The sequence below is a fragment of the Rhinoderma darwinii genome, chromosome 6 (genome assembly GCF_050947455.1).
Source record: "Rhinoderma darwinii isolate aRhiDar2 chromosome 6, aRhiDar2.hap1, whole genome shotgun sequence".
Taxonomy (NCBI): domain Eukaryota; kingdom Metazoa; phylum Chordata; class Amphibia; order Anura; family Rhinodermatidae; genus Rhinoderma; species Rhinoderma darwinii.
Genome location: NC_134692.1, coordinates 100,209,785 through 100,223,060, shown reverse-complemented (window position 1 = coordinate 100,223,060; position 13,276 = coordinate 100,209,785). Strand labels below are relative to the sequence as shown.

The following is a 13,276-nucleotide window of genomic DNA, read 5'->3' as shown; positions in this document are numbered from 1 at the left end:
CCAAAATTTGGTTTGATCCAAAACTGCTGCTAGGTCATATTTCTTTAAATCCTGAATCCCATTCCCCCCTTGGTTCAAGGTCTAGTCATGGCAGAAGATGTGGTGTTCCCAGGCAGAGCCTCAGCTGATGCTCTGCTCGGGGACTCCAGCAATAGGAAACCTCTGAATTGACCAAATATGGACGTCGGGAGCAGTGCTGGAGTCCCGAGCAAAGCGCTAGCTGATGCTCTGCTCAGGACTCAAACAATAGGCAATGTGACAGCCCCTTGCGGTCATGTTCACGAACAGCACATGAAGCAAGAGGCACATGGGGCAGTGTCGGAGCGTCATCACTATTAGAAAAGCTCCAGCACTTACTGAATCATTCTTACGTTTAGTACAGAATTTTTAATTAAAGTATATTAGTAAGTTACTTAGTTTCACATAAATATATTATTGCAATGCAATTTTTGGTCCCCAGATAACCCCTTTAAGTTGATACCTAGGTATGTGATACATTTGCCTTGCCAAACATGGGAAGCTAGGTGTTAGAGCAGATTTAGTCAGGGGAGCTATACCTACATTTAAAATTTGAGATTTGGAGGGATTAATCCTATAATATAATATTTTTCCAAATTTGTAGTAAGTGAGTTGAATTTCTGGTAGAGAGGCGGTAGGTTTGGTAATGGAGAGGATGACATCATCCGCGTAAAGACCTATGACATGTGAAGAACCACCAACCACAACACCATGAATATTACAATTGGATCTGATGTGTTGCGCGAAGGGTTCCATCACAAGTGTAAAGATGATTAGTGATAAGGGACACCCCTGCCAGGTGCCATTGATAATATTACATCTATCAGATAAGAAACCTGAGGTAAGTACCCTGACCGAAGGATATGAGTATAATGCTAGAATGTCAGCTTTTATCATCCCTTGAAAGCCAAATTTATCCATTGTAGCAGACACGTAACCCCAGTAGACCCTGTCAAACGCCTCCACATCCAAAGCAAGAAGCAGAGAAGGTGTTGGAGAGAACTCCGCTGTTTGAATGAGATCAAAGAAGCAGCAAGTGCCATCCGCTGATTGTCTACTGGACACAAATCCCACTTGATCAGGATCAATGAGCGTAGGTAGAATATCTACCAGCATCATAGCCAATATCTTGGCATATAATTTGAGGTCCATATTCAGAAACGAGATAGGCCTATAATTGGCTGGAAATGGCTGGTCTTTCCCAGGCTTAGGCAATGTGACTATAGTTGCCGACAGGATTTCAGGGGGGAATTTTCCTTGCTCCGCGGCTTTGTTAAAGCTAGTCGTTAAGTAAGGGGATAGGATACTAGAGTATTGCTTAAAATATGCATTCGTAAATCCGTCCGAACCTGGTGACTTAAAAAGTTTCAGTGTGGCGATCGCCTTCTCAACCTCTTGGGTGGAAATAGGGGATGATAGGGAATCCATTTGAGCGGTTGTTATGGAAGGAAGGTTAACCCCATTAAAAAACTATCAATATCTTCTGCTGTTGGCTGAGTACAGAGGGATCTTCCTGTAGATTATAAAGGGAACTATAATAAGATCGGAATTGATCCGTTATAAGGCGAGGATCTGATACCGTCTTACCTTGTTTATCTATCAGGAATGCTAAACAGGAGTTTGGAGACGATTGATAAATCTGTTTGGCCAGAAAAGCACCTGCTTTGTTATTATTTACATAAAATTGCATCTGCAGTCTCTTATAGTGATAATCATGTTTCGCTGCTAACAGTGTTCGTAATTGTAGTCTGAGCATACAAAGTTGTAGGGAGCGAGATAATAAGGTAGCTGTTTTATTTTGAGATTCTAGATGACAAATTTACACTAATAAATCATTAGTATCTTTAACACATCTTTTCTTTACTTTTGCGCGCAAGCTTGGAAAAGAATTCCGCGCATGTATGCTTTTTGGGCAATCCATAAGACATGCAGATTGTATACAGAATCTTTGCTGATATCAAAGTATGACATAAGATCACTCTTAAGTTTTGTGGCAAAATCTGTGTGATTAACGATATGGTCATTTAATTTCCACTGAGAGGGGGGTGAGAAGGAAAATTGTTCCTGAAGCATAATTAATATTAGGGGCATGATCTGACCATGTGATGGTCCCTATACTGGAAGTTGACGACTGTAGGAGTGCAAGCTTATTTAGTAGAAAGAAATCTATTTTGGAGTAGGAGTTGCAAGTTGGGGAGAAGAACGAATAATCGCATTCATTACCGTGTTGACATCTCCAGATATCATAAAAACCTTCCTTCACAATGGAAGGAGCCAAAGCCATAATATGTTGTCTATCTGTGGTGGAATCTAAGTCAGGATCCAATATTGTGTTGAAATCCCCACCGATAATTTACTTAAGTCCGTAATTTTTGAAACAATGGAAGACCAGAATCTAGAATGTCATTTGTTTGGAAAATAAACATTAAAAAAAGTAGATGTTATGTTATTGATATCACAGATCAAACCTATATACCTGCCTTAAGGGTCTGTTATATATTCATGAAGTTTGAAAGCTACCTAATGACGCACTGCACTTAGCACACCCATGTGCTTAGCCATAGAGGAAGACATGTAAATATGAGGGAAAGATTATTACTAAACGTTGGAGTTTTATGTTTGTGGAAGTGTGTTTCTTGGATGAATAAGACGTCGCATTTTAGTGATTTGGCCTCCCTCCACAACATACTTCTTTTGAAAGGACTATTAAGCCCTCTACCATTTAACGAAGCTACCATTAGTACCATTGTAAGTTATGATATTAATGCAGACGAGTATTGCAAAACATAATAAAGTGAGAGCACAATTGAATGATGGAATACATGAGCACAAACAGAATAACCCAAAAATAAATAATAAGGAGCAAGTGTCCATAAATTCTTGGTGCATTTCACGCACCGTAGTTATCAAGGGGAGAGATATAGAATCGACAGTCCAATAAATGACTCTATGGACCAGACATGGATACAGGTAAACTAACCTGAGATAGCATAATGCAGGGTTCAAGTTTTTGGTGTTGATTTAGCCCTCAATTTCCACTCTTCCATGATGGGTTTAGGTAAACTGGAGATCGCAGGAGAATGGAAACTGTTAGTCGGGGAGATATTCCAGCGTTGGAGAAGTTCCAGACCTTCCTCCACCGATGCAGCTACAGTGGAGGAGCCATGTCGGGAGATGAGTAGTTTGGTTTGGTGGGAAATCCCCATTATATTTGATCTTGTTATCATATAGGGTTTTCGCCACTGGAAGAAAATCTCTGCGGGCTTGTAAGGTTGCTGCTGAGAGGTCCGTAAAAAGGGAGATGGAAATGAACAGGGCCAGAAAAGAGTTCCCTATTTTGTGAGATTCAAACATTATTTTCTCTATTACATGGTAAAAGTGAACCGACGGCACGTCCCACTCAACGGCAGCAGTGACCACAGGACACTCTAAATTGCCGGCGTATCCCTCCCCGGAGATGCCAGCACATGCGGCTGCTGGTCTTCCACTGACTCCTGTAGGGTGTGTGCGAACCCCGTTCCTGGCTAGCGCGCACACCAGTGTAATTTTCCCTAACCATTCCCTATGCGCCCTGGACTTTAAAAAGGACTCTGTCTTCTTCCTCCTTGCCTGAGCGTTGTCGTGTCTATCCATGTTCATTTAGCAACTGGTCCCTTAGTTGTATTCTGTATCCTGTGTTCCCGTATCCTGTATCCCATATTCCGTAATTGTGTTTTCTCCAGTTCGAAGTCTAGTGTCAGAGTCGAGTTCACTATCTGTGCCAAGTGTCATCTGTGCCAAGTGTCTGCCACGTCAAGTGTCTGCCAAATCTCCTATCCAGGTACTCTTGTCCTATAGACTATCATTGACTATTGTTTGGCTAGCTGCTACTTCGCTATGGCGGAGAGGCCTAGTGGGTCCACATACCCCATAGCATTTACAGTCATGAAGCAATCCAAATTCTGTACGCAGATAAGTGGCAACAGGTTGTAGAGTGAGACAAAGACATTGCCAGGATACAATCCAAGTTCGATACACAGACAACCAGCAACAGTGAGCAGGATCAACTTAATCTATAAGAAAATTGTTCAGACCAAAAAAGATTATGATGTTGCTGATTGGAAATTATTAACTATTAAACTGAAATTGGAAGAATGGCAGTATTTGTTGAAAGGAGCAACTCTACACGGACCACAAGAGTTTAGAATACAGTGGTCCCTCATGTTACAATGGCCTCAGGTTACAATATTTTCAACATACAATGGTCTTTCCTGGGCTATTGTAACTTGAAACCACATTCTACATACAATGCCACAAAAGATCTAGATCACGGGTGCGTCTGATTGGCTGGCCAATCAGCATGGGCATTTTACTGGAAAAAAAAACCTGTTGCCTCTCTAGGGTACAGTACTTCATGTCCTGTGCCAGAATGAGTTACTTCTTTGGATGCCAGGTGAAGGCGGCTCCATGTTATATTTCTGGTACACTGTGTAATATACAGGCTCCTTAAGAAGCTCCTGTCCCCATCATAGAAAGTGATTTACAGCCTCCAGCAGCTGCAGTATTTCTGACTTTTATATGGGAGAACTTCCTTTATCTGTATTAGTCATCTGCTAAATCATCTTTTTTTTCTTTTCTGTTGTTTACATTTTGGGGACTTTGGCACAAATTCCTAGTTTTCCATAGAGTTATGGTCTCAAGTTACAATATTTTCAACTTACAATCGTTGCCCCGGAACCAATTAATATTGCAAGAGGGACCAATGTATATCAGAGCTGTTAAGCTGTTTAAACTGATGGGCTCTCTTATTTTCCAGATTCTACTCCCATATTACGTACCAACCTGGATCAAAGAATGGTAAGGCTGACTCCCTTTCCCGTTTACACTCTTCTGATCCAGTCTCTCATCATGCTGATGTTCCAATCTTGCAAACGGAGAACTCCCTTGCCAGAGGCGTATGATAAAGGCTCATGGCCCCGATGCAAAGGTTTTTCTTTGCCCCCCAAAACTTCTCATGGCTGATGGCCCGCAGCTTTCATCTGCACCGCTTGGTCTCCTAAGTGATCCAACAATGTAGCACTAGCAGAGCCAGGGGCGTCACTAAGGACTTAAGACATCAGGGGGAAAAGCCCCAATACATATGTGCCCCCCCCCCCAAAAAAAAATGCATGCGTGTATCTGTATTTATGAGACAGCATATCTATAGCAATATGACCCTATAGCTATAGATAGGATTAGATAAAGTGGCTCAGCAGACAGTATCATACATTACAGGATTAGATACAGTGGCTCCGTAGACAGTATCACACATAAAAGGATTAGATATAGGGCCCAGAAGACAGTATCACACATGATAGGATTAGATAAAGTAGCTCAGCAGACAGTATCACACTTGATAGGTTTAGATAAAGTAGCTCACAACACAATATCACGCATGATAGGATTAGATACAGTGGCTCAGCAGGCAGTATCACACATGATAGGCTTAGATAAAGTAGCTCAGCAGACAGTATCACACTTGATAGGTTTAGATACAGTAGCTCAGCAGACAATATCACACATGATAGGATTAGATAGAGTGGCTCAGCAGACAGTATCACACATGATAGGATTAGATACAGTGGCTCAGCAGACAGTATCACACATGATAGGATTAGATACATTGGCTCAGCAGACAGTATCACACATGATAGGATTAGATACAGTAGATCAGCAGACAATATCACACATGATAGGATTATATATAGGGCCCAGCTCGCTGACATTGCGGCTCCAACGCTGGACCCAAGAAAGGTAAGAATAATAATTGTTTTGTTTTTTCAGGTGTTATTAACCTGTTAACGCCGAAGGACGGATATATCCATCCTCTGCAGCTGCTGGTTCGCGCAGGAGGATGGATATATCCGTCCTCTGATCGCGTGGGTACTGACAGTGTACCCACGCGTTCAGCGGCAGGAGCACGGCTGTTATACACAGCCTGGCTCCTGCTGCAACTGCCGGAATCGAAGCGTGCTCCGATTCCGACAGTTTAACCCATTAAATGCCGCTGTCATATCGACATCGACATCTAATGTGTTTGACAGAGAAATCATTAGAGTGACCAAGCTAACAAACAGTGTGTGTGTGTGTGTGTGTGTGTGTGTGTGTGTGTGTGTGTGTGTGTGTGTGTTAGTTTGTGTGTGTTGTCACATGGATGTTAATTTTGATTTATTTCACACTTAGTACATAATTTCCTCTACTTAATTTTCACCATACTACTGTCAGTACTCAGAGGATTCTGTATGTTAATTCCAGAGCTAATTACAAATTGTTCAATCACCTGTAAAATAAAATTATTCTGTTGGGTATATATCCTGTATTCATACTTTAGACTGTTTCTGTGTTCTATTCTTGTTACATAGAATATGCATACAATTAGATATTTAGTGTAGAGCAGATATCTAAGGAAAAAAATGCTCACCCTTATGCACTTAAAGAGGCTCTGTCACCAGATTTTGCAACCCCTATCTGCTATTGCAGCAGATAGGCGCTGCAATGTAGATTACAGTAACGTTTTTATTTTTAAAAAACGAGCATTTTTGGCCAAGTTATGACCATTTTTGTAGTTATGCAAATGAGGCTTGCAAAAGAAGTAACAAACGCTGATGCTGCTGCAGAATCAACTGTAGCCTCTGGTGCCGATGTGGCCGTCACGATGCAGGACCTGTGAGTGACGTCACAGATCTGCACTGTCAGAAGCTGGGCGTTCTGAAGAGAAGAGGATGTTACTTCTTTTCAGAGCGCCCAGCTAGTGAAAGTATTAAAAACGCCCCGATGTACGCACCTAATACACGCCCACTTGGACTTTTACTTTTAAACACACCCACTTGGACTTTTGCAAGCCTCATTTGCATAACTACAAAAATGGTCATAACTTGGCCAAAAATGCTCGTTTTTTAAAAATAAAAACATTACTGTAATCTACATTGCAGCGCCTATCTGCTGCAATAGCAGATAGGGGTTGCAAAATCTGGTGACAGAGCCTCTTTAAGTGGTCATTAAATTTATCACTATTGGGCCTCATTCACACGAGCGTGGCGTTTGTGCGCACGCAAAAACGTGGCGTTTTGTGTGCGCAAAAACCACTTAACAGCTCCGTGTGGCAGCAGCATATGATGCGCGGCTGCGTGCTTTTCGCGCAGCCGCCATCATTATGACACTCCATTTGGATGTTTGTAAACAGAAAAGCACGTGGTGCTTTTCTATTTACATTCATCCTTTTGACAGCTGTTGCGTGAATCACGCAGTTCGCACGGAAGTGCTTCCGTGCGGCATGCATGGTTTTCACACACCCATTGACTTCAATGGGCGCGTGATTCGCGCAAAACGCCGAAAGAACGGACATGTCGTGACTTTTTTTCAGCGGACTCACGCTGAATAAAAAGCACGCACATGTCCGCACGGCCCCATAGACTAATATAGGTCGGCACGGACGTTTTTCCCGTTCTTCTGAATAAAGCCTTGCTCTGTGCTTTATGCACATCAGATATGCAGCAATGCAGTCTTCTGCCTAGTAAATCAAAACATAAGAGACACTATGGAATTTTGTCTTCTGACAAGGGCGTAGCTATACGGGGTGCACAGACAACAGCTGCACCCGGGCCCTGATTCCTGAGGGGGCCCAAAGGCCGCTCTACTAAATAAGAAGACACATGTACTATAAACAGTACATGGTTGGTAGTGGTGTTAGGGTCTATTACAGATTTCATATTTGGGCCCAAGTTACGATTCTATTCCCCAAAGGGTTATAGTGTTTAGTTGCTAAAGCATTGAACTTAGTGCTCCAGTTAGTCATCTTTGCCCTTTGTGGCCTGATACTAACCTGGTTTGTTTCTTTAGCATTCTCAAGTTTTTCATTTCTGCCTATTAATTGCCTTGTTGTTGCGGACCATCAGTCTTGGCCTTGACAACTCCTTTCCCTGTTTGTTCTAGACTTGTGATGATGCTATTAATTACAGTCTGATCCCACTACACTGGTCTTAGCTTTGGCTTGTTTTTTTTACAACCTCTAGTATGATCAGAGAGTTTTGCCTGAGGCTAATCACCTTGAGTCTTTGTCCTTGGGGCAGCTTTGTAACTATGAATAGGGATTTGTGGATTTGGCATGGTTTGGTGACAGAAAACATTTTTTAATTTGCAGTGTATTTCAAAATTGAACAGTCAATCAGGAGTGTTGTATAAAATAATGAGATGTTTGGTATAACCACCATATATGACAGTGTAGCGCTATCCTGCGCTATTTTCAGCTTAGACAGAGATATGGAGAGAGCTAAACACAGTTGTTGAGTATAGGTGTGTCACAGTAGACTTATTAGAATTTGACTAATAATGCTGGTCTGAATTTTCACCTTGACATCATGATCTTTGCAGAAAACAAGCACCAGTAATCCCAGTAGTCCATGTTTCTCTAAGGCTGAATTCACACGAGCATGTTCGGTCCGTAAAGGACGGAACGTATTTCGGCCGTAAGTCCCGGACCGAACACACTGCAGGGAGCCGGGTTCCTAGCATCATAGTTATGTACGATGCTAGGAGTCCCTGCCTCTCCGTGGAACTACTGTCCCGTACTGAAAACATGGTTAGGGTACAGGACAGTTGTCCGGCAGGGAAGCAGGGACTCCTAGCGTCGTACATAACTATGATGCTAGGAGCCCGGCTCCCTGCAGTGTGTTCGGTCCGGGATTTGCAGCCGAAATACGTTCCGTCCTTTACGGACGTAACATGCTCGTGTGAATCCAGCCTTACACCACTCAAAATAAAAGGAACATAATTTGTTCTGTCCATTCATCCATCTGTTCATTCATCCATCCATCTATCCATCCATCTATCTCTGTGTACATTTTAACAACATCCCCAAAATAGTTTACTTGCATGCACTGTTTACACAGCATTGCATTTGTGACAATAAATGCCAAATAATAATTAAGTGTAAGCTTGCAAGTGTAATACTTAAATTTTTTTTATCTTTGACATAGGCAGAGCACACTAATGAAATAATTTTGTCACAGCTTCCAAAAAGAGGATTGTAGCTTGACAAAGCACTTTAGCTTCACTCTTTTTTTAAATGCCATGATACAATTATTTATTAAGTGTGACTTGCCCAAGTCACAGCGAGGAAAAAAATGATTTTAACAAAACTACAAACTGACAGTCCACTGAACTCAATACTGAAAGATAAGGATAGGAGACACAGCAGTGAATATGGACAGTGCTTGTCCTTAGAAAGCTAATATTTGGCCATGGGTATACTGATCAGAGGGAAGCCCCTGTCCCCTCAAGCTATGGGAGCCATATTGATCCATATGCCACAGACCTGTAATGCATAAATTTGTTGAATCTTTGGCTTTCCATGTGTCACAAAGTGAAATCTGCACTTGCTAGAAGCTGGAGTAGATTTCTGCTATAATTTTTGCCATTTTCTGGTGTAAATTATAGTAAATGTGTCGGGCCGCGGGTGGCACTATACCTTTCACTAAGCTTTACCCTTGTTTTATTAAGATGGTGTGAGTGGTAGAGACAGCACAAAAGGAGTTTTTCCCCAAAAAATTTGACTTTGTGCCAAAACGTGCATCAAAACTGTGTGTGTGCACCTGGCCTTAGAGTGAGTGCTTGATTGCAGCTAACATACGCATGTAACAACTGAACCCATAGTGCACTGTAAGACCCCAGTCACATGTGACGCATATGACACGGATTTGGGCACAGATTCTGCACCAGAATCCACGTCAAATTCAACCACAATTCTAATTGGGGTTTCTGCAAACCTATTTACATGCTGCAAATAATTTCCGCACAAATTTTTGCTTGCAGCACAGAAGCAAAAATCGGCAAGAATAAGTAACATGCTATTTATTCCCATGAATTCTGCATTCATACGGATGAATCTGCATGCGTATCCGTGGCACTTCAAATTGCACATCCATGGCAGAAATCTTAGAAAAGCCTCTGATTACTGCCACGGATTCAGCAGTAAATATGTGTCGGATTTACCTATAACAAATCCAATCTGTCTGAACATAGTCTAATCTCAGCATTTTTTAGATTACCAACTGCACCTGAAAATATATTTATACCATGTCTTTTACTTAAAATCTACAAAAAATCTGAGATTCATTTACTAAAAACCTTAAAGGGCATTTCCCATCAGGGACATTTATGACATATCCACAGGATATGTCATAAATCTCAGATAGATGCGGGTCTCACCTCTGGGACCCACACCTATCTCTAGAACGGGGACCCCTAAATCCTGTGCTACCTTTTTCTGCTCCTGCTGCCTCCCAGCCACTTCCTGACTATATGGTCGGGAGTTACGAAAACAGCGTAGCCCGCTGAGCTACACTGTTTCCTTAACTCCCATAGTTGTGAATGGCAGTTACGGAAGCAGCGTAGCATGCAAGCTATGTTGTTCCGTAATTACCATTCAGTTCTATGGGAGTTACGGAACTTGCGTAGCTCAGCGCGCTCCGCTGTTTTTGTAACTCCCGGCCACATAGTCAGGAAGTGGCTGGGAGGCAGCTGGAGCAGAAAAAGGTAGGACCCGCATCTATCTGACATTTATGACATATCCTGTGGATATGTCATAAATGTCCCTGATGGGAAAACCATTAAATAAATTTCTAAATACAATGCACAATATTTGGAACTGAAGAGAAAACATCACACAGTTTCGTTTTTGGTATTTGGAAGATTATTGTAATGCTTCACACTGCAGACTGCTTCACCCTTCATATTGAAAGTATCTGTAGTAGAGCTTATGTTTACCGCCACCATTGCAATGAAAATATCTCATCACAGCAGTGTTACAATGTTTGTATAATCTGATTGTGTTAATGTTTGTGGAAGGGAGTTTTGAAAATAATGAGAAATTAGTAAATTAAATAGATATGTTTTAAATTACAGGAGAGTTGTGATACCAATAGCAGCCCAGATGGAAATAAAATAATTACAATTCTTACAGAATAAATATGCACTGTTAATTAAAAATGTTAATTGAGTCAAATTAGAAGATGATAGGGTTAAAACAGTAATATTTAAATTCAACCAGGTCTTATCTCTTGCTGGAATGAAGCAGATGATTAATCCTTAATATTCTACAGGGATACAGTGAACATCAGCAATTAAATTAACAACTGCAAAGTTTATACTCGGAGATTCAAAAATGAAAGACAGAAACACTTTAATTTTTCACAAGTTGTTACCTTAATTATCTTCTTATTGCCACTGTCTCTTCTCCCTCATTACAAAAACACGCCCTATAGTATTCACAGCTCTGTTTAATTTGCTGTCGCTCGGCAACTATGTAAGGAATGTCATCTAAGAAGCAAAAGTCATAAATCTTACTTTGTGCATGCTCATTGGAAATAAATTGTTCTGCTGTACAGAGTCCCAAGGTTCATACTGCAAAATGCTGACAAATTTGTATTTCCTTATGAACAACCGGTGATGTCAATCAATTTCCTGACTATTACAAAAAACACATATTTGTATACATTTGTCATAGAACTAAATTGTTACATAAGATAAAAAAGAAACATTAATCTATCATTGTTTAGGTTTTAATGACCCAGTTCAAAATATATGTATAATGGTTAAATTATGATGATAAAGTTTAAAGAGGCAATTAACTTGGCCAGATGTCAGAATAAAGTACATAAGGTTTAAAAGGTAACTGAATTTTCAACAAACTTCTGACATGTCTTAGTGACATGTCAGAAGCCTTGATTGGTGGGGGTCAGAGCACTGAAACACCCACCAATCGCTAAAGCGAAGCGGCAGAAGTGCTCGTGTAAGCGATGAGCTTCATTTCTGTTCGGCTTTTTCTGGAAAACCACTGTAGCAGAGTACAGGCTCATAGACTTTCTATTAAGTCCGTACACCGCTACATCGATTTCCAGAAAAAGCCGAACAGAAACGAAGCGGCTGTGCGCTCACACGAGCACTTCTGCAGCTTCGTTTTAGCAATTGGTGGGGGTGTCAGTGCTCGGACCCCCACCAATCAAAACTACTGACATGTCACTATGACATGTCAGAAGTTTGTTGAACATTTAGTTACCCTTTAACTCGGGTTTATTTTAGGTATTGTGCTACTTTTGCAAGTGGGTTTGTTCCAATTACATGCCTGCATGTTTTTTTTTTAAATGACTCCCACTGTTGCCTTTTTAATCCATCAACAGTGTCAAGCATGCCACTTAAGGTTATGTTCACACATGGCAGATTTCCTGTAGAAATATATTTGACTGTTCCATACTTCTGTATGGGGCTTTTAAAATTCCATGCATTATAAAATTCCATGTTTAATCATAGCATAAAGTAGAACCCGACTGTAATTTGGATCTTCAAATACACTTTATTAACCCAATACTATAGCATCATGACTTTAGCGGAGATTAAGGTGTCCAATACTTTTAATGCCTAGGGGCCCAAATCATTCTCAGTCAGCCACTAATACTGTGTTTATTATTTATCAATATTATATTTAAGTAATTTTGTGATCAAGTTGTCACCTAGGCACTGGGAAAGCTGAGACCCATAGTCAGAGACCATTGTCTCACTTGGAAACATACCATGATTCTTGAAACTTTAATTTGAACCATTGGACCAAGATAAAATGGCTTTCCTGGAATGTCCTTTATTGTTTTTGATTATTTCTGTGAAAAGAGTAGGCAAATTGCAACCTAGTGCTTTACATTGTACACTAATTAGATTCTCAGGACATCTCCCCCTACCAACATTTTTACCAGACTCCATAATCAGTTAGGGCATGACCACACATGGCGGAATTCCTCCGCAACTGTCCGCATCGATGCCGCACAGAATCTGCGTTGCAGATTCTGCAGCGGATCTGCACAAAATGTGCAGAAAATTGATGCGGACTGGCTGCTGCAGACTGCGGGAAAAGTGCTTCCCTTCTCCCTATCAGTGCAGGATAGAGAGAAGGGACAGCACTTTCCCTAGTGAAAGGAAACGATTTTCATACTTACCGGCCCTTGTCTTGGTGACGCGTCCCTCTTTCGGCATCCAGCCCGACCTCCCTGGATGACGCGCCAGTCCATGTGACCGCTGCAGCCTGTGCTTTGCCTGTGATTGGCTGCAGCCGTCACTTACACTGAAACGTCATCCTGGGAGGCCGGACTGGAGACAGACGCAGGGAGTTCTCGGTAAGTATGAACTTATATGTTTTTTTACAGATACATGTATATTGGGATCGGTAGTCACTGTCCCGGGTGCAGAAACAGTT

The 13,276-nt window shown here is 41.4% G+C and overlaps 1 long non-coding RNA gene across 1 annotated transcript in view; it reads left to right on the top strand.

Annotated features, from left to right (window-relative positions):
* LOC142656392 (uncharacterized) overlaps positions 1-13,276 on the top strand; it is a 34,479-nt gene that overhangs the window by 2,170 nt on the left and 19,033 nt on the right. Inside the window, exon 2 of the long non-coding RNA XR_012849670.1 lies at positions 4,814-4,854. This is a non-coding gene — a long non-coding RNA (uncharacterized LOC142656392). The remainder of the gene's footprint in view (positions 1-4,813; positions 4,855-13,276) is intronic.